At 43.4% G+C, this 22,091-nt stretch overlaps 1 protein-coding gene across 3 annotated transcripts in view; it reads right to left on the minus strand.

Annotated features, from left to right (window-relative positions):
- LOC147727877 (tyrosine-protein phosphatase non-receptor type 9-like) overlaps window positions 1–22,091 on the minus strand; it is a 1,887,882-nt gene that overhangs the window by 1,165,651 nt on the left and 700,140 nt on the right. The window lies entirely within an intron of this gene.

The raw sequence follows: 22,091 nt of genomic DNA on the forward strand, positions 1-22,091 counted from the left end.
GTACATTACATCACAGGAGGAATCAGGTTTTGTTTTTTGGAATAAACCCACCAACCAAAAAAATAATAAAATAACTACAGAGGCTAAACTGAAGATAGAGACATAGTGATCCTTCCGGGGAGGGAGTACCTCATCTACAACTGTTTCATAGTCTATAGGAGGAGCATACGGGAGGGGGGAGGGAGGGGACAGAGAGATATCCTGCGATAGATAGACAAATCCAGACCAGGAGGAACATCACGCTATGGGGAGTGCAGCACTTCCGGTGGAGGCTCAAATGGAGGGGTACAAATTTCTCTGAGGTATTGGTTCCACTGGTTCCACACCCTTCCCCATTTCTTGGGCCTTCCCCGGGCGATGTAAACTGTTTTTTCACGAAACATACACCAGTCCATGTTTCTAGACCAGGCCGACAGGCTGGGAGTCCTAGATGATCCCCACAATTGTGCAATATCGCGCTTAGCGATCATGTTACCCAAGGAGGCCCACTGCGTCTGTGCCACAGTATAGTCATTAGGCTCCCACACATTCAAGAGATACCTTCGGGCCTCGGGCAAAAGCGAGACACCCGTCACCTCAGTCATAACACCATGCACACGGTTCCAAAAGGACGCTACCGCAGGACATTCCCACAAAATATGAAGGAACGTACCCACCATGCCACACCCACGTTTACACAAATCGTCCGAGACATATCCCATATGCAACAAGCGAGGACCCGCCATATACACTCGGTGTAGGATTTTTAACTGCACCAATCTCAGACGGGCCGAGATTGCTACCTCCTTCGTGGAGGATATCGCCGCCTGCCAATCCTCATCATCAAGTTCCAGTCCATCGCTGGTCCAAGCCGTACGGAGCTGTAGAAGACGGTCCGCTCGATCGTTTATCAGCTTTTTGTATATGAGGGAGATTGTACTGTCCGGGACGTGGCCATCGAGTACTCTATCTTCTAGGGGTGAGGATTCTGGAACAGACGTGCCAGCCGGAAAAACAGAGGAGAGGGCATGTCGGACCTGTAGGTACCGAAATAATTCTCGATGACTGAGTTTAAATTCTAATTGTAACTCTTCAAAAGACTTTATATTATCTTTCCGCCAAAGGTCCCCCACCTTACTAATTCCAATAAGGTCCCATTTATCAAAACGCTTGGTAGTCCACAGATTGCCCAACCTCTCAGCCGCGTAAAGTGGAGTCGCTCGAGTGAGAATATCCGACCAGCCCTTAGCGGCATTAGCGTTGTACCAAACTCGTACCGCAACTCTGGTAGGCCCGGTCAAAGCCACATCCGACCGTTTGGAATAAAGCGCCCTGTTATAGTCTCCGCCCGGCAGCAGCCATTTGTCCATGGCAAAAGCCGGGTTAGGAGCTGGACCATACATCGCGTGATTAACCGAGCTCAGTTGTGAGGCCCAGTAGTATCGTCGTATATCCGGCAACGCAATACCGCCATCATACCAAGGCAGCGTAAGCTTGGCCAAGGCAATCCGGGGACGTCTGGCCCACAGCAGTGTCCTTTGTAGGCACACGATCTCATGGAAATAGCTAGAAGGCACTAGATCCAATGTATTCTGAAGCGCATACAGAAATCTGGGAAGGGACATCATTTTGAATAGGGCTGCCCTGCCCACCAGGGATAGCGGCAGCCTGCACCAGGCTTTCACGTCTGCTTTTAAGCGAATAAGCGCGGAGAGGAGGTTGTGCTGATATCTGACAGCCGACTCACGAGAAACGTTAATACCTAGATATTTAAACCCGGAGGACGAAATTTGTATTGGACAGTTGCGCGGTATGAGTGGAGCATCGTCCGTGAGCGAATACACACAAGACTTGCCCCAATTGATAACCAGCCCAGAGTTCCTCCCGAAGGAATTAAGGACGTTGAACAATACCCCCAGTGATTTCCAAGGGGAAGTGAGGTAAAGGAGAATATCGTCCGCATAAAGTGAGATGCGATCTTCAAAACCGGGGGCCCACCTGATACCCTTGAGGGACGGCTCCCAGCGCAACCAAGCGGCCAAGGGCTCCAGAGCCAAGGCAAAAAGCAACGGAGAAAGAGGGCATCCTTGCCGCGTACCCCTCCCCAGGACAAAGGGAGCCGAAACTCGACCATTAACGACAACCTGGGCCAGAGGTTCCTCATAAAGTAAGCGGACCCACCGGATGAACACCGGTCCGAAGCCGAACTTCGCCAGAGATGCCCATAGATATGGCCACTCCACCGTATCAAACGCCATAGTGGCATCTAAAGAAACCAAAATGGCCGGTTCACGCAACGTGTCCGCCCTCGCCAGCACGCCATGAAGACGCCGTAAATTCAGCGCGGTATTCCGAGCGGGAATAAAGCCAGACTGATCCGGATGCACCAAATCACCAATCACTTTAATCAGACGATTAGCTAATATTTTCGCCAAAACTTTAGGTTCCGCATTCAGGAGTGAGATAGGCCTATATGAGGTACAGAACTCACAGGGTTTTCCCTCCTTCGGAATCACCACTATAGAAGCTAAGCGCTGGTCACGGAGAAGCGAGCCCCTCTCCCTGGACTCCAAGAACATCGAGCGAAGATAGGACGCCATTTTGTCCGGACACAACTTGTACAGCTCGATGGTAATGCCGTTTGGGCCCGTGGCTTTTCCAGAGCGGATGGAGCGAATAGCGAGCGCTACTTCATCGGTGGAGAAGTCCGCCTCCATTAGCTCTCTTTCAGAGTCGGACAGGCAAGGCAAAGCGATATCCCTAAGCAGAAGATGGGAGTCCTCCTCCGGCCGATCCGAGACCGGCGCGTACACCTTACGAAAGTGGGAAGCAAACTCCTCCACAAACTCAAACGGATCAGTCACACGAACACCATCCACAGGAACCACACGATCAATCTCTCCGTCTTGTCCAACCAAGCAATCAACTTCCCGGCCTTATCGCCCACATCATACAAACGACCCTGTTGCTCGCGACTCAGCTTTCGCGGCATTCGTAACCAGGGCTCTATAAGAAGACTGCTTCAGTTGTAAGACATGCATTTTTTCACGCAATACCCCACATTCAAGATCCTCCTCCAAGGCCGCTATATCAACCAGCTTTTGCAAGAGGGGTTACCTGGGTTTTTGGCCCCGTGCGAGACGGCCATCTAGGGAAACCTACCAAACCCACACATTTCTGAAAAGTAGACCCCCGGGGGCTTCCAAGGAGGTATGGCTTGCGTGGATCCTCCAACATTCCTTTACCCAGAATCCCTTGCAAACTTCAATTTTAGCTAAAAAAATCAGTTTTTTCACACTTTTATTGTGTGGGAAAGCGTGGCATCACTGGGCTCACACAAATTTCCTCCCACCCAGCGTTCCCCCAGGTCTCCCGATAAAAATGGTACCTCACTTGCGTGGGTAGGCATAGTGGCAGCAACAGGAAACGGTTCAAATCGTACGGTGGTGAATTTACAATACCCTATTGCAAAACTATCTTGATTTTGGGGGGGGGGCCTGAGTTTTTGGCCCGGGGCTCGGAGGCCATCTTTGGAAACTACCAAACCCAAACAGTTCTGAAAACTAGACAGCCGGGGGAGTCCAGGGAGGTATGGCATGCGTGGGTCCCCCAACGTTTTCCTACCCAGAACACCTTGCAAACCATAAATTTAAGTTAAAAAAACAGTTTTCCATACATTTTTGCGTGGGATCTCCGTGTCGGCACAAATGTCCTACCACCCAGCGTTCCCCTTGTTCTCCCGAGTAAAATGATACCTCACTTGTGTGGGTGGGCCAAAGGCCTGTGACTAAGGCAGGGGGGCTTAACTTGTAAAACTTAAATACTACTTTTTTCAAAATTCATTTTTGGCCTGTTCTGCTTTGGGGCACCCACACAAGTGAGGTATACTTTTACTCGGGAGAACAAGGGGAACGCTGGGTGGTAGGACATTTTTGCCGGCAAAGTAAAGAATCATCAAGTAAAAAATGGGAGTAGCAGAGTAATCCCTGGTGAGATCACAGAGGGTTTGGAACTAGGAAGTATAGAAACTCTCGTAGTAGGGGGGGATATGCATAACTGTGGTGAAGCCACTGGCAGCCTGCTAGCAAAAATTGAGGAACCTGTTAGAACTTATTTTTCCCCTATAGAGATTAGACTCTCAACCATCGAGAAACAACTAGCTGGGCTGCATGCTTCATCTAAAATTATCCCTAAGACTGCCACAAACACATCTAATCCTGGGCCCTCTCTAACAGGTGGGACTAAAACTAAAACTGGAAACAACAACACCCTAGCCCCAGAGCCCAAGAAGTCCACAGCACAAGTGTTGAGTACTACTGAAAGAACAAAGACACCAGTAGCTCAAGTAAATAAAAACCCTGCGAAACCAATAAATGATCCCGCACCTCCCCAACCCACCAAACAACTAGAAAGCGAAGTTAAGGCAACCCCTGTGCTCCCGGACAAGGACCAGAAGAAGGGAGAAAAAGAGCATAGACGTGCGGTTCATCTACCTCCAGAGGCTAGCTCATTGGTAGTAGTTATGACTGGGGTCCCAGAGACTGCTGATCACATCACTGAAACCAGCTGGTCACTTAAAAATAAAGCACAATATTCGCTTAATGTCAACCGACCACTACCTTTACATTACACTAGCAGGATTCTAACAGTCCGCAGAGTACCCTGGATAGGAAAAGAGAGCAAGACTACCCAGGGTGACTGCGTTATAATTAACTTTGAGGATCCTCGAACTGTAGACTACATATGCTCTTGGAACACACAAGGCTCCTATAAACACATAGAAACAAAAAGACTCTTTTTTTCTATCCCCCCAGGAGTCGTGTTTGGCCAGGCCATGATAGGAGTTGGAGCAGACCGGGTTACCAAGATTGGGGTGAAGAATGGGGAAGTTGGGGAGGGAATATGGGTAACTGGGGAGGAAATATGGGAAGAGATGCAGGCCCCGTGGACAATTTCATGGGGCTTCAGACCTACAATAGATATAGCTGTTTAGAGATGGTCGACTGACTGATACCAACCCTCAACCCACTTAAAGAACAGGGCGGCAACAGCAAGTACAATAGTAGAAACAACCAGCAACCCAATGATAATCAGATTCCCAGCCCCTCACCCAGGAGGATAAATAATGAAAAACAGAAAATAACAACACCAACAATAAGTAGTAGCCAGGGCATAGATAGCTTGTTAACCACAAGGAAAACCCCGCCAGAAAGGATTGCATTCACTGAAACCATAATAGATGTCAGTACCAACACACTTAACATACCAACTAAGTCTAATTCTGATCTATCGATCCTTAGTTGGAATGTGGCTGGCCTGGAGCCAAGATTGTCTGACCTAAATTGGTTAGAGACCATTTCCAATATAGACATAATTATGTTCCACGAAACATGGGCCACCACTAACCTGCACATTGAGGGCTTCCACTGTAACAGTGTAATTCCGGCCAAACCTGACTTTGGTAGACCGATGGGCGGATTGTTAATTGGCCTCAGGGTCACTGCAGGCGGGAATATTAAGGTAATACCAACCAAAAGCTCTAATATTCAGATTATTGAATACAAAAGAAAGCTCCCCTTTTATATTATTCATTTTTATAATAATGATTTTCACTCAATCCCAAATATTAACTTCATTGAATTATCCAAAATTCTGAGTAACATAATTGAACCCCTAGAAAACACTACAAGTAAAGGGATCATTCTAGCTGGGGATTTTAATGCTAAAATTCCTAATCTAGATCGACCAGGGGCAAATATCTATAACGACCGAGCAGACAAAAGGGGGCAAGAATTGGACTTGCTTATCCGTGATCATATGTTAACTAACATCATGGATGAAAGCCCAACTCCTAACATCGATTATGTCCCCACATTTCGAGGTAGAGATCATTCCTCAACTATTGATTACATTTTCATGTCACCCGAACTCATTGACAGCCTTACGATGGCCAAGGTCATTGAGACTGCATTCGGAGATCACAACGCATTGGTCGCGAGTATTAGATTAGGACCCAAGCCAGTATTTAAAACTACTATGGGGGCAAGAGATATAACCCCCGCCACAAATAATTTAAGATTGAAATGGAGGAAGGTGGATAGTGGTAGTATAACTAATCAACTCACTATCAAACATCAAAATTTAGGGGCAGAGCCAGGCCGGCGGCCAAGATGGTCGCCCGGGCTCCCGGCTCCGTTGACCTTCCTCTCCCGCCGCCTGAACTACCCTGCTTTCCTGCTTGGCTCCGGTACTACAGCTTGTCGGAAGGTGTGGGGCGCAGCTGCGTCCGACTCCGTGGGATTTCTGAGCCCCGTAGCCAGAGAAACGGACCCCCGTAGGCAGTGGCCTACATGTGATTTGCAGCTGGGACCCCGAGTAATGCCGCGGCCGTTCTGGAACGCAACAACAACGGCCACAAGGACCCGGAAGTTGCCGGTCGGCCGCCGCGGAGGGTCAGTTCACCTTCGTGACTGTGTTTCCAGCGCTCATTTTCTGTAGCCCGGAAGACGAGGACCACCTCATCACTCTCCCTCCCTCCGATTGCACCTGGATGGCGGTGTAGACCCGAATTTCGCCATTTGCCTCCCCACTGGAACTTTGATTGATCAGCGTGACGGCATTATATCCGCGCCCTAGCTGACTGGCTCCGGTTGCTACACGAAGTGCTTGCTATGCTCTCCTCGATTGAAGGGGCTTGTGTGATACCGTCAGCGGAGCAGAGGGGATGGTGCTCACACGCCGGTGCAGAGTGGAGGTACTGTTTGCGCTGTAACTATGTATAGCGGTGAGAGCTGGCGGCTCTGGTGTTTGACTGAGCGGCGCTCGTCCTGTGGTGGTGATGCTTCTGTGGGACTGACCCGGCTGCGGCGGTGGATGTGTGCACTGGAGTCTGTGGGGGGAGATCGAATACCCCCGACATGCTATTTGCCACGGGACTGCTTTCAGTGCTTCTACAATGGAGAGTGGGCCCGGAGCCATTCACGTTTTTGGGAGACTTTGTTTATGTGGCCCCCGACATGTTTGACCGTGTAGACATTACTGTGGAGAGCTGAGGCAGCTTTATCGATGGCTTAGAGGAGACTGATAACGTGTGGGAATTTCCAGCTCGTCTCCAGTGGACTGCTACCTTGTCGCCCGGCCTCATGGACACATGGTTTCCCTTTGTACTCCATCAGTGGTGACTTTGTCTTTCGCCCAGTGTTGTGCTATGGGACCCAGACACTGTGAGAATACTATTCTTCTTGCGTAATGTCCTGTTCCTCTGACAATGGACGACTACAAGATGGCGGATGGCTTTCAAGTGTGCACTACTCTGTGGTACTGCAAGACTTCCGACTCTTCCTCGAACTGGCTGATTCCCATCTTGATTGTCTGTGCTTACGTAACTCATTAGGGACTTGGTCTCTCTGGTGGTAACGCGGGGGGGGTTCCTGTCTGGCCGGATAACTTGGGGAGCTGAGTGGGGACTGCTGCTCTGTTTAAGATGGTTTCCTTGATGCCCTGTTCTTCTTTCGGTATTATTGAAATGCCAGGTGGCGGCGGGGGGGGGGGGGGAGGGGGCCGGGGACCTGCACTGGGGACCCCCCGAGATTTCTTTCTCCTATCGTGGGGTGCTAGTTAGTCTTATTCCTTTAACCCTTTTCTTTTATTCTTGTGTGGAATAATGTCCTTTCTCTCTTTTACTCGTCTCTCTTCTATATTTCGGGTTTAGACATGGGCGACAGGCACGCTGCTCGGGGGGTAGGCCGTAGCCGTATGCAGGGGTGCATGGTGGGGGGAGGGGGGATGGGATTTTTGTTCTTTCAGTTTCTATGGCCCGTTTTCTCTTTGTGATTCTTGGCTTTCTGTATCTTATTCTTTTATTTTTCTTTCCCTGGATACTGATTAGGGGTAACTCACCGTGCATTTTTCGGGTTCAATATCAGGGGTGGATGTCTTATTACTGCACTGCGGTACAGCGGGTAGTCACTGTATCGGTGGGGGACTTGTTCTGTTTTCGTATATCCTGAATATTTACATTTGTGCCTCTCCCCCGCCTGCGGTGGCCCTGACTGTGAATATCCTGTTTATATGTGACACCCTTGAATTGAGATGGCTTAATTGTGCGGCATCAGATCCTGCTCTTCTTAATTTAAAAAAGAAACCTTCTTCTATCCTGTAGTCGCTTTGGTGACATGCTCTTCTGAGTAGCATCGTAGATCCTGGAGGGCGTATTTTCGTACTGCTTATGACTTGCATTACTCGCTTTGCCTTATTGTGTCCTGATGGCCGACCATGGTGGTCAATTGGCTTGTGTATGTAACTGATTCATGCAACAAAAAAGGTTTACCAAAAATGTTAAAAAAAACATCAAAATGTAATAGATTCGTGCAATACAGCCGATGGGAATCACCAAAGGGTGATCTCATATTTTACTAATCTGTGATTAGTTATAAAAACAATTTTAACCGTCCCTAATCGTAAAACCAATACGGACCCCAAGTGGTTCGATAACAACTGCTCAGCCGCAAAGAGGGCTCTACGTAATGCACTGAATGCTAAGCCTAGATGTCAAACTAAGGTTAGGGAGGCAAGAAGGAGGTACAAAGCTGAAATAGGGAAACGCAAGGCAACCATTTTGTCAGAACGCTGGGAGGAACTATCAGACTCAGCCTCTGGGAAAAAGGGCACAATATTCTGGGCCGCTGTAAAAAACCTGCGCAATATGGGTACACAAACGTCAGCATTAAGCTGTGCCATTTCCAGCGACCAATTGGAAAACCATTTCTCTAAAGTATATGCAACACCACCAAACGTTAATAATAACTTTGTATTAGGTGATTTGCACCCCTTAGAGATTAGCCTGGGAGAGGTCATCGCCGGTATCAAACAAAGCCTCGGCAATAAAGCCCCAGGGCCAGATGGCCTCCCAATTGACATCATCAAATGGAAACCAGAACTTTGGGCACCCATCCTGACCAATGTATTTAACAGCCTACCTTTAGTGCCTATACCCGACACATGGTCTACTAGCATAATAGTGCATATATATAAAAAAGGAGAGAGAACAGATCCAATGAACTATAGACCCATCTCGCTCCTAGATAATACTCTTAAAATCTTGGGAAGAGTATTATACAATAGAATTAATGAGTGGGTAGACGATACAGGGATTTTAGACTCCTGCCAAATGGGGTTTAGGAGTGGGGTTGGAACAACCGAACAGTGCCTAAATTTAAATTTGGTAATTGGCAAATACACTATCGCTCGGTCTGCACCAATCTACCTAGTCTTTATGGACTTATCGTCCGCATTTGACCTAGTAAATAGGTCTAAATTGTGGGCGATTCTTCTAGAATATGGTCTGGATGAATCACTTGTTTACTTTCTTGCGTATTTGCACACTGACACAAGGGCACAAGTAAGGATCGGGATGGGGGGGGGGGGGGGGGGGGGGGGGGGGGGAGTGTCAGAACCCATAAAAGTAGAAAGAGGAGTAAGGCAGGGATGTGTTTTAGCACCCCTGTTATTTATTATCTACATAAATGGACTAAACAAATCCTTAAAAACGATAACCACAGATGTCCCGAAAATAAGGGGGAGATTGCTACCGACTCTGCTCTACGCAGATGACGCGGTTCTTATGGGTCTAACCCCAAATGCCCTGCGCAGCTTGGTAAGAGACTTTGTGCAATATATGGAAAAACTTGATCTTAAAGTAAATTTAAAAAAATCTTTTATTATGTCCTGTGGCCCGGGTAAGAGACAATTGAGTGCTATCTCAGTGGGTGTTGATAAACTTTACTCTACCAACACCTTTCCCGATTTAGGAATGGTTTTTGCTGCGAGCGGCTCGTGAAGTGGACATTTAGCCCACACCACGAGCAAGTTCTCAAAATCCATTAACTCTATTCTTAGTCTCCCACGGCCTAGGAAAGTAGATGCTACAAAAGCCATTTTAACATTTTTTAAATCACAATGTGTACCAGTCGCTACTTATGGGGCAGAAATTTGGGGTCTGGGAAAAACACCGAGTATACAGACAGAGGAAAACCGCTTCTGCAGAAAAATCCTCGGAGCACCCATTTCCTCCTCGGAATACATTTGCCATTGCAAACTAAATTTGCATTACATATCAGATTTTATTGCCTCCAGACCGGCAATGTTCTGGCTTGCTATTTGGAAGAATAACATGGCTGGCCTAACTCAGGACATCATAAGAGACTGCCTCCTTTGTGATAACGTGATGTTAATTCCTTGGCTCTCCGGAGTGTTTAAAAAATTGAGTAGTGTAGGCAAAGGACACCTTTTCCTTGACCCAAGTAAAATCACCCCCAAAGATAAAAACGACGTAAAAACTGCACTGTACGCACTTTATAGAGAAGAAAGATCAGCAAGAGAATTAATTAAACCTACAATCCAGGCTTATGTGAACAAAGATCTGTATATACAATCAATCCCTTTGTATCTTACGCTTCCAATGACAAAGTGGGAAAGATCTTTGCTTTTCCGCCTCAGGGCAGGGACTGTGAGATTTTTGTTATGTTTTCCACTAGGCTATACCTTTTTAAAATCTGGAAATAATTTGTGCCCATGTGATGACGTGAGTGCCCAAACTGATTTACATTTCTTTTTCTTTTGTAAATTTTATCAAAAATATTTTAAATGGTTTTTAGTACCGTATTTTAAAAAGCACAGACCACTTTCTTTGGAGGAATCAAACTTGATGTTGTTGACTTTGAATAATGAAGAGTTGATATTCCGCACTAGCACTTTTCTAAGAGTTATTACCCATGTTCGTAAAACAATGGAGAACCCTTAGTAAATCTGAGACCTATATTTATAAACTGTTTTTAATATTGCTGTAAAAATGGTATTTGATTTGGGATGGTCTGCATTGCTTTTATGAATTTGCAAAAATTTGAATAAAGATTTTTGAATTGAATTGAACATATAAGTATGCATGTGTTTTCCAGCGCACCCCAAAATACATAAAATGCATTTGAAATGGTATTGATACACGAAAATTAGTATTATACTGTACGTTTTTCAAGCAGTGGTATCATTCAGATAATATTTTTTGTAGTGCATTATAATCTTCCCTGAATGAATCACGAAAGTTACTTTTATGAAATGGCTTTTAATACAGAAGAGAAGGTCGAGACCATTTCATCACGATTATACAAGCTCGTACATGTGCTAGAGGCTGATTCAAAATATTGTCTCTAGAGTCTCTAAAAATAGAAGTTCTGTTCTCTAAGAATAGTTCTACTTTAAGCAGAGTACCATGTGCCGGGAACCAAGATGGCGGATTGAAGCCGCAGTGAGGAGGAAGTAATAGGTGGAGGCTCCCGTAAACCCCAGCCATGAGATGAAAAGCTTCCCTATTTTTCTTTGAAAATCGGAATGCTGTTAACCACAGAAAAGGAAAAAGACGCTTAATTAAGCATAAAGAATCTCCGTGTAACTGGTTTCTGGAAAAAATTAAGAATATCGAATGCTCCGGACCTTGGAAGGACGATACTTACACTGGCTGGAAGCCTGGAAGGCAGCTTGTCTCCGTCCACGTCTTTGCTGCTGGCTTAGAGAGGCGGGTCTCGCACGGCTTGCAGCTGCTGTGAATCAAAGCTGGGAACGGACCAAGGGAGAGCCGAGGTTGCCGTGTTCAGAGCCTGGGTGGACGCAGAGTTGGAGGATGGCTCCTAAATTGAATACTCAAACTGCTGGGGCTGGGAGAACAACTAAGGCAGATTCACCTGCGATGGTCCCGAAGGCAGTGGCTGGGAACTTGGTAGCGGCTGAGGCAGCAACCGCGGGTGAACCCAGAGGAACTGGAGCATCTATGGCGGTGAGCAAACAACTGATAAGACCCCCCCCCCCTGTTTGTAGCCAGCACGATGTCAGACCCTAATGCCTGTCTAAATGCTACCGATACTGTTACTGACATTGCGCACATTCAAAAACCGAATTATAAAGTTAATGAGGTGAACAGGAGTAAAAGCTTGATATCTGTGGCAAATGCGCAAGAAACTGGTAACATTAAACCTTCTAACGATGACAGTATATGCTCAAAAGGAACTCTCCCCGCTGACAGGGTGGACACCCAATCTTCAGAGCCAGATGGCAGAGCTGAAACCACAGTTACTATAGTCATACCGGGTGAAGGAACCAGCAAGAATGAAAAACCCGATGTGGAGTTAGAGGTACCTAACCAAAAGGGTAAAAACTCGGAGGTTGGATTGGAGGATGACATAGTCTTGGATTTGAATTTGGAGGGTGTATTACGCTCAGCGAATGAAACTGAATTGGAAACAATTACTGATGTTCTAAAAAAAACCGCCGCTCTGGTAAATATAAATGACGGAAAAGAGAATCAAACTGAAGATATTATCAATACCTCAGACAATGGCGCATTATCTTCAGAAGGGAATGTTGATCTGGACGAGAACCCCAGTATTGAATATGAAGAGATACTAGAAGAGGGGGAGGAGACATACATTGCCAAGACTGAGCTTGGGGCTGCTAAAACTTTGGGCAATAAAAAAAGGAAAATCTAAAGCCAAAACAAAACTGAAAAGGGCTCTAATAAGAATCTCTCTCCTGCTAATACCATTAAAAAGAACAATAGGGATGAAAGCCCTTTACGAAAATGGATGCAAGCAAAGGGAGGGGTCAAGAAAATGGCCCTAAGGCTGTCAGGAGCGAGCCCGGTGGAGGATTCAGGGGAGCCAATTCTTCTTCTTCTTTGAGCCCCCCTCTGACCAGGAAGACTTTAAACTCTCTATCTTTGGAGGTCGATAAAGAGGATCCTCAGAGGAAACCAGGCTGTAGTGTGAATGAAATTGCCCAAAATTTAGTTAGAGAAACCGGATCTCTTGGATTAACTAACATTAACATTGACCCCGCTCCCATTACTATTACTAACCATTCTATCTCTAGTGGCGAATCACCTGTCTCTGAAGAACTACAGGAAGTGGATTGCCCTACCTATTCTGTAGTCCTGATATTGAAAACACTTATGGATCAGAGACAAGAGGGACAACTTTATTTCTTACAGTTGAGAGTAGACAACACTAAAGTACAAAACTCGTTGGCAGAGCTATCTGGCAAACTTGGGGGTGTTACGCAAGAAATTGAAGAATTAAAACGGAGGGTCGAGAAGGTAGAAGAGGGGGCTGTTCATACTGAAACGTTAACCTACCAGCATACAGAGCGCATAAATACTTTGGAACTAAAACTGGAAGATATGGAAAATCGCTTGAGAAGACAAAATCTACGACTATTCGGAATTCCTGAAGGGGCGGAAGGTGCGGACCCCAGAGCTTACGTTGTCAAACTGTTCCAGAAAGCATTTTTTGATCTAGCGGACTGGGACTGGGACACACAACTACAAAGGGTACACAGACTACCTTTGGTTCAAAGGAATAAAGAAAGTAAACATCTGCGTCCTTTACTGATTAACTTTGGAAATTTTCTTCTGAGACAAGCAATCTCATTAAAAGCAAAGCCAAACACTCCTGTGACAGTTGACAGTGTGAACTTCTTTGTATGCTCAGATTTGACTAAAAACACGATGGATAGACAATGAAAACTTCGCCAATTAATAGACCCATTCAAGGCTGTCGGCTGCACGGTTTATTTACAAGAGCCAGCTTGCTTAAAAGTGATCAAAAATGGGCAGGTGTACTTTTTTACAGATGCAATAGAAGCAGAGCATGCCCTAGCTAAACTTAGCACCTGCATTAAGGATTAAGAGCACGCATGTTCTCTCAAATGCGCACATAGGAATAGAAATATTTAGTAGTATTCTTATGGAGTATAATTATGTCTCTCTCTTTTTTTTTTTTTGTCTTTATCCTTTTCTTTTTTTGTTTTCTGGATGGGGTGGAAGGTTGAAGCCTCCTAGCTACCTCCTCGTAGTGCTGCCATGCCAACGGCAGCTGGGTATAGTGGGTGGTTCTTCTTGGGAGGTCTAGAGGGTGGAAGAGTTTGGTGGGGGGTTAAGGGGGGTTGGTCAAGTAGGGGAAAATTTATTGCAAGAGGTGGAAAATGAAAAATGGAAAAAAAGTAAATTCGGCATTTTGAAGTATTTAAAAACACAGAGGAAATGTATTCATCCATGGTTTTCATATGACCCTGATTAGATGTCTTGCACGGAATGTGGCAGGTCTCAACAGTAAACAAAAGAGAAGATTGGTTCAGGAAGAACTTAATATGTACAAACCGCACTTGGCTATGATATCGGAAACTCACATCGGGTATAAAGATAGGAAATTATTGGGACAGATTGGATACGAACTTATTGTTTGCTCTACTTTGGGGGCTTCAATCAGAGGGGTGGCAATATTAAAACAGAAACATTTTGCTATTGAAATTACGAAGACGGCTGCTGATTCAAAAGGTCGATGGGCAATTGCTCAAGCACAATTTGAACACAGTATATATGTATTTTGTGTTGTTTATGGGCCTAACATTGACGAACCAAAAATGTTTGATTTAACATTGAATTGTTGGAATAGGAGGGTGAGCTGTTAATTATGGGGGATTTTAATTGTGTTATGAATTATGCGGTGGAATCTACTAGACACGGTATATTACAACGTATGCGTAAAGTTAGAGCAGCAATACTGGAACTTAGTTGATTGCATAATTTGACAAATGTATGGCGATTAAGTATCCTAATGTAGCAGGGTTTACTTACTACTCAGCCCCTCATAAATTATGTTCCCGAATAGACTTGGTATGGGCAACAAATAGAATTCTGGAAGGGTGTAGTATAGAATTGTGTCCTAGAGTAACGTCTGACCACAATCCTCTACTACTGGAATTTAATATTTATAATAAGAAACGAGAGGTACGTCAATTTACATTTCCCAGATTTCTTATTTCTGATCAAACATTTATCTCACAATTGAAAGAACACATCAAGGAATTCATAGACATTAACTTGAACACTACAATAGTAACAACTGTCTGGGATGCATGCAAAGCAAGCATAAGAGGCCATGCCCAACAATATGTGCTAAAAAAAAACGCCGAGGCCCGGAAGGAGATGAAGTCTATTACTTCTAATATTCTGGCTCTGGAACGAAATTTAGCAAATGATTTAATGGAGGGGAAGCTGAATAGTGATAGGATAAGAATGGATTTAGTGAAATTGCAATCAGATACTAAGAGGATCCTGAGGGAGAAAAGCAGCGCCAGGCTTCATAAATACCATCTGACACTGTATGAAAGCGGGGATAGGATTGGAAAAGTGCTCGCTTACAAAGTGGCAGATAAAAGAGCAAGGACTAATATTAAAGCAATCAAAGGCAGCGATATGGTTACATATAATCAACCAGATCAGATACTAGAACAATTCGCTGATTATTATCGTAAACTGTATACTCCAGAAAAAGTGCCTACTAAGGAAGATATATTATCATACCTTAGCTCTTATATGAATGTACAACAAAATAAAGAAGCAGTTGATTTTCTAAACTCAGAGATTACATCAGATGAAATCAAGACAGCATTTTTATATCTTGCCTCGGGTAAGGCAGCAGGGCAGGATCTACTTCCTATGGAACTTTATAAAATTTGTTTGACGGAATTGCTTCCTTTATTTAAATCAATTGTAGATTATATCGGAGAAACTGGGAGAGCTCCCTCTTCTTGGAGAACAGCCAAGATAGTATTTTTTTCTAAAGAAACAATAGGTGGCTGAGGAATGTGGGTCATATAGACCCATATTGCTGATTAACTCGGACGCTAAGGCCTTCGCTAAAATATTGGCGAACCGACTTGCACCCTTAATGCCTGAATTGGTTAATATGCAACAACACGGTTTTGTTACAGGACGAGACACTACTGCCCATATAAATATGGCTATTACGGCTTTTGACGTCGCGTCAACTAACTCCACCCCACTTGGTATGGTCATGCTAGATGCTGAAAAGGCATTTGACCGAGTGGGGTGGGAATATTTATGGGCAGTATTGGAAGCATTCGGCATGGGGGGTAAATATCTTGGGTGGATTCAGGCATTATATCATCAACCAATGGCACAGCTTAGCTATGCAGGAAAGAACTCTCTCAGTTTTCCAATAGGAAGAGGAACACAGCAGGGGTGCCCCCTTTCCTCCCTGTTGTTTGCGCTATCATTAGAGCCATTTTTTAACGCACTTTTAACACAGCATGATATTATTCCACTACAGCATAGGGGGAACAGTCTAAAAATCACCGCATACGCGGATGACGTTGCGATATTCCCCACTGATGTAGCTAAGGCTATACCTGCAATAACAAAAGAAGCAAAAGATTTTGGCAATGTATCCGGGTACAAACTAAATATAAACAAAATGCAGGTCATCGCTAATTATAATCCTTCCACTAAGGTATTGGGCCTATGTGCTAATGCTGTATATTTGGGGGTTAAAATATCTGCAAAGACTGCTGAAATAATAGCCCTCAACTATGATCCATTACTAAAAGAAGTTGCCAAGTCTCTTAAAAAATGGCACAAGATACCGCTTAGCCTGGTTGGGCGTATAAATCTAATAAAAATGAAAATCACACCCAAATTTCTTTATTTATTTAGATCAATCCCGCTACGTCTTAATAATTCTTTTTTTAAAAACTTGATGGAGTTTGCTCTAGTTATATATGGGGCTACAAAAAAGCTCGGAGAGCAATAAATCTCCTAAAACGTCCGAATGAAAAGGGCGGTTTAATGTTTCCCGATTTCAAATGAAATTTTTTTGCTTCCTTTTTTGGTCGGATCCGCAGTTTATTGAGAAATGATAACTCCTTATTTTTTCATCAACTAATGCTAGGGCCTGATAGCAAACAATTTATGGACCGAGCCAATGACCCAAATTACTTCAAACGAGTAAAATTTAAGACTGCTAGGCATATTGTACGAATTTGGAAACAGATAATGACTCTTGATAAGATATCTTTTTTCAATTCCGAATTAAGGCTATGGGGGAATCCAGGACTTCCTGGAATTTTTTCAGATGGGGCTGGGACAGTATGGTCTAGCTGCGGCATTAATACACTTGGAGATTTTTATGGCTCTGATGGACTATTAGGGTTTACTTCGCTTAAATTAACACACAATCTGAATGATAGGATGTATTTTAAATATATGCAACTCCAAGACTTCTTTGTTCATAAGATGAATGTCAAAGAAATAAGACACTCGGACATCTTGCAATGCCTGTACTCAGATCGCACTAAATCACTGATTAGTGAAAGCTATGGGCTTCTGAATCAGGCAAAGCGAGATGATTGTGGAAAACTAGCATCCAAATGGTCGGTTAGGCTGGGATTAAATATAACCTCCAAGCAAATATCTGCTTCTCTTCTTCAGATTAATCAAGTAGTACAGTCTTCTAGTATCAGATTGCAGCTTTATAGAACTATCTGCCAATTATATTATACCCCTCAGAGAATTTCTAGCTGGGCATCAGATAACTATCAAAATGAACGCACAAGCTGTCCTAAATGTAAATTGGAGGCTGCTGATATCGGCCATATGCTCTATTCATTCCCGGCATTATCAGAGTTCTGGAAGAGCGTGGTAGATGTATTAGATAGGAAACATATTGTGATTCCGCCTCTCTCAGCTCACCTGATTCTAATAGACCTTCAGGAACTGAATAGTCCAAATAAAGATCTGAATTCTATTTTATTTGCTTGTGCAAGATTAACCATAGCTAGAGCATGGATAACGCCAGATCCGCCACACGTTATTGAATGGTGGGCCTTGGTGAATGAAATACACACCATGGAGATTGCTTTAGCTAGACTAAGAGGGCCTAATTCTCTGAGGAAAAAAGAAAGGATTTGGGACATTGTATTTGGATCAGAATAACCTTCCAAGATTAGATATGGTGGTTGAGACCACATTGTAGTTTCTTATAGCTTTATGGTTATTTTTTTCTCTGTAATGTTCACGTATTCTGCTTCTCTCTTTTCTTTTGGAAAATAGCTAATATATAATTATGTTATGAATTGTAAATGTATCTATTTTATGTGCCTCTTGCAATATCAATAAAAATGTTTAAAAAAAAAAAAGAGTACCATGTGCCAAAAAAAGGTAAATATTTTGGGAACTGGAGAAAAATAATTTCGCTTTCAGGAAGAAAAATAGTCCCAATGTTTTTTTTAGAAGTTCTGTTTATCAAAACTGAAGGCCGAATTCAAAGTTCAGGGAACGCTGTGAGCTCGCTATTTCAAATATTATTCCTGTTGTTAGGAGAGAACATTACCTCCGATAGGCCGGCAAAAAATTCATCTACAACAGTAGGTGAAAGTTGAGGCAACTCCGAAAAAGTGGAAACAGTGCATATGTGAGTTTCACTGCCATCATCGATGTCAAGATCAGCAATGTTCACAGAAGGTTGTACCTGTGTGGTGCCGCTTTCATCTCATACTTCACCGCCACCTAATCGTAATGGTGAAGTCTCAACGAATGCCGTCATCAGAATAGGTAGGCGCTGGGGACAACACGTTGCATGAGCCGTTACCGAACCAAGCAAAGCATCGATGTCCATTGGTACTGCTGATGGTAGTGTAAGACAGACCTCCAACATGCATTCTTCTCCGCATAGCAGACATCGAAGCACAGGTAAGATGCAATCTTGCCAGATTGGTCTGAATGAAAGAAACCAGGTAGTATTCAGATATCTTAGCCAGCCCAATCCGAGGACTTTAGTGATAGGTTCTCGGTATCGTATTGCTAGGATCGTTTATTTCATCGTATCCTGAGTTTTGTCTGTGACTTGGCTTGCCATATTGGAGCAGAAGGAACAAAAATAAAATTCTTGCTATAAGTCCTAAAACAAGAGGCAGGCCACCGAATAAAGAATGCACAAAATTCGGGAAGATGCCCAGAACTGTTTCAAAGTGTGCTAACAGTCCCGAAAAAATTGTCTTAAATACATGTGCGATGCCACTGGTATCTGACATGTTTAAGATTTGGCTTAACATTTCTACGAAATGCACGGGGCAATTTGTCGATAATAGGGTATGTATCTCTGCCGCTGTCCTTGCAACTTGCAGATCATACGTCTCTTTGAACGAGGTTAAAGGCACAGTTGTTTGTAAAAGAATAGACTTCATTCTGCTTAAAGTATCAATTCGAATAGAAGAGATATTCACAGAAGGCCATATTGCTGCCTCCATGTCTGGATTGCTGTTTGGATACAATACTTGGCATACAACAAATGACCCTGGAAGTAACGCTCACGAGATAGGCTTTTCCTGGCATCATACCACAACAGCTGTGGTCACTCATTATAACATAGCTACCGTTGGAAAGTTGTCTGAAAAAGGGCTCTATCTGTGTAGCAGGGGTGCCGTGCAGATGACATGAAAGGTTGTTTGATGAACCTTCGCAGGCTCCATGCAAGTTAATACCTTGACACAGAAGTGTACAGCTTTGTGATTTTTTACATTTGTTACCACTAAGAAATACCTCTTTTTTCCCCTCACTATAACATCTATGTGTATAAGGCAAATTCCAGGTTGACTTGATGTATCCTTTACCCAACCTTTCATACAGGCCTGCTGGTATATACTTTTGGCAGTATTGAAACTGAAACGTGGTTATCGGGATTGTAATGGTGCCATGTATTATCCATTCAATGACCGGTCGTTCTGACATTGTCAATGGAAATTTTTCTAGTTTTTCAATGCTCAGCACCGTATAGTCTGCTCCTTTTTGTGCCAACGAGATTTGTCTATCAGTAAGGTTAAATATAGAAAATAATGACGTTGTGTTGATGAGACGCCATGGCACGTAGCCTGAACGGAGGTTTTGTAACGTCCAGCGTAGCTGTACAATAGAACGCAATTGGGATTGACCATGTTGTAACATCAGCATATCCTGTTCTATTATATCAATAGCAGATGATACAATGCTGTCCAGTGAATAAATTCTGGAGTACAGAGTCGTTAACCCATTGTCCACTACAGAAAGTGATTTTTCCAAATTAATACAATCAATTTCTCGTATTTTTTCTGCAGTTTCAATTTGTGTTATTTTCCAAGCTTCATTGTAAGCTGCGTATATACCGGCGTATATGAAACGTTTTTGACGCTGTTGCGAGGTCCCAGTAAGAAATCTCGCTAGTCCGCACCTTCTTTAAGTAAAGTTAAGTGTTGCTTAATTTCGGGTAGGGTGGATTTCTGTAGCCATTCGAGGCAGTTTTCCTACACTGTATGTTGTAATTATCCCTGGATGTTGTCTCTGGGAATATCTTGGGTCTGGCCTGTTCTGTTTGAACCCCTGTGTTTTGTTCAGGAATCTATCTTGACAGTTATTAGTGTCTGTGGGCCAGATCAACCATTTGTTCCAATCAGGAATTGTTCTGTTTTGTTTTAAAATATGGGACACATCTAACCCCTCATCTGTAGTGTTGTTTCTATCAGGCATAGGCTTTGGTATAGACAGGTTGTTTAAATCTTTTATCTTGGCTAGGCCAAGACAGGTTGTTTGTTGAATGGTGTCATTCAGGAACATTATTTGTTCTGGGATCATGCAGACTCTAAATATTGATTCTAAACCTTGTACCTGCCACTCTTTTGTACCCCAGATGGTTTTTGTCTCAATGTTGTTTTTCCAAAATTCAAAACCAAATGTAGACATTTTTTCATCAAATTTTTCAGAATAAATCAGTTTAGTATTTGTCAACATGGTTTTCCTTCCTGTCTTATTTAACATTCTGAAATAAAACGTTTCTGGATTAGTGTTATTAAACCCTGAGAAGCATGGGAATGTCTCATAAACATTTTTCGAACTGCCTTTTGGAGGAGTTGGACAATGTTCCCACTGATTATAACTGAAAACATTTCTAGGATTAGCAGATGTATGCAGAAAATGATGCCTAAAGTGATTGAAGCAATACATTTCTTCATAATTCGAAGAACCCTGTAAATAATCATGTTCTGTCAATTTTGCTGACATTTCTAAATCTGACATCATATTAATATTTTCAAAGTCCCAATCATCAGAGAAAGTACTAGGTGATACAAAGTCACTTAAGGAGATCTTGAATTGATGTGGATATTTCAAGGGTTCAACCGGGCCATAGATTTCGTAATCCGTTTTGTCCCATGCTATACCACCAGGTATAGGATTTGCTGTGATGTTCACTGATGATAGTTCTCGTTTTTCGATGTGAGAAGATCTGTGTGGTTTCAGGACCAAGTTGATGTTCTGACTTGCTGTGTCCATTGTACTACATTTTCCATCAATAAATCTACCCAAACTTAAAACCAAGATGAGCCACTGAAGGAGGAAAAGTACGCCTAACACAATCCATAATTCAATCCATGGTGAAATCAGATATGTTTCTCCGAGTTGATGAAAGAGCTCTGTAATTTTCTTTTTGAAAGTTTTGTTTGCTGGCTTATTTCCATGTTCACTTGGATCATCAGAAAAGTCATCGAAATTGATAAAGTAGCCAGATGCAGTTCTGTCAATTGGTGGAATTGCTTCCAGATTTTCATTTATCTTTGGATATGTATGTTCAGATGCTACATCAATGTAGACAGGTGTTTCTTGATGAACTGTTGCAATTTGGGTTTCAAGAGGTACAAGTTCCATGGTCTTGTTGCATAGTCCTTTTTTATTCACTGCAGGTTTACCAAAAGTGATTAGTCTTTCAGTTTGAACCTCTTGGATTGTAGCAAGATTTGGTCTTCTGCTATTTCTTGGGAGTCCACTGGGCCTACTACTTATTATTGGCCACATGATTGTGGTTTTACCAGGTTGATTGATACAACTCGGTTATCCTTTATACCAGCAAGGGGCGGTAGTACTACTGATCTTGTTCCGCTGACAGCTAAGACAGGTACTGCTTTTCTGTAAGAAGGCCCAAATTCCTTCTTAACTGCGATCTTTTCTCTGACCAGATCTCCAATCTTTGGAATCCAGACAGGTCTTGCTGGAACAGGAGGTTTTTCTTCAGTGGCCGTTGGCTTTAGCTTTGTGTTACTTAGACTTCTTCTTGTTTCATTTCAGTCCTGTAAAACAGCCAAACGATCTTTGATATCAAAGCTTTTTTGTTTCACCACTGAAGTTTGACAATCAAGATCATGAATGATCATTCTTGTACCAAACAAAAGTTCGTACGGAGTGA

The sequence above is a fragment of the Lissotriton vulgaris genome, chromosome 3_1, assembly GCF_964263255.1.
Source record: "Lissotriton vulgaris chromosome 3_1, aLisVul1.2, whole genome shotgun sequence".
In the NCBI taxonomy this organism is placed as follows: Eukaryota; Metazoa; Chordata; class Amphibia; order Caudata; family Salamandridae; genus Lissotriton; species Lissotriton vulgaris.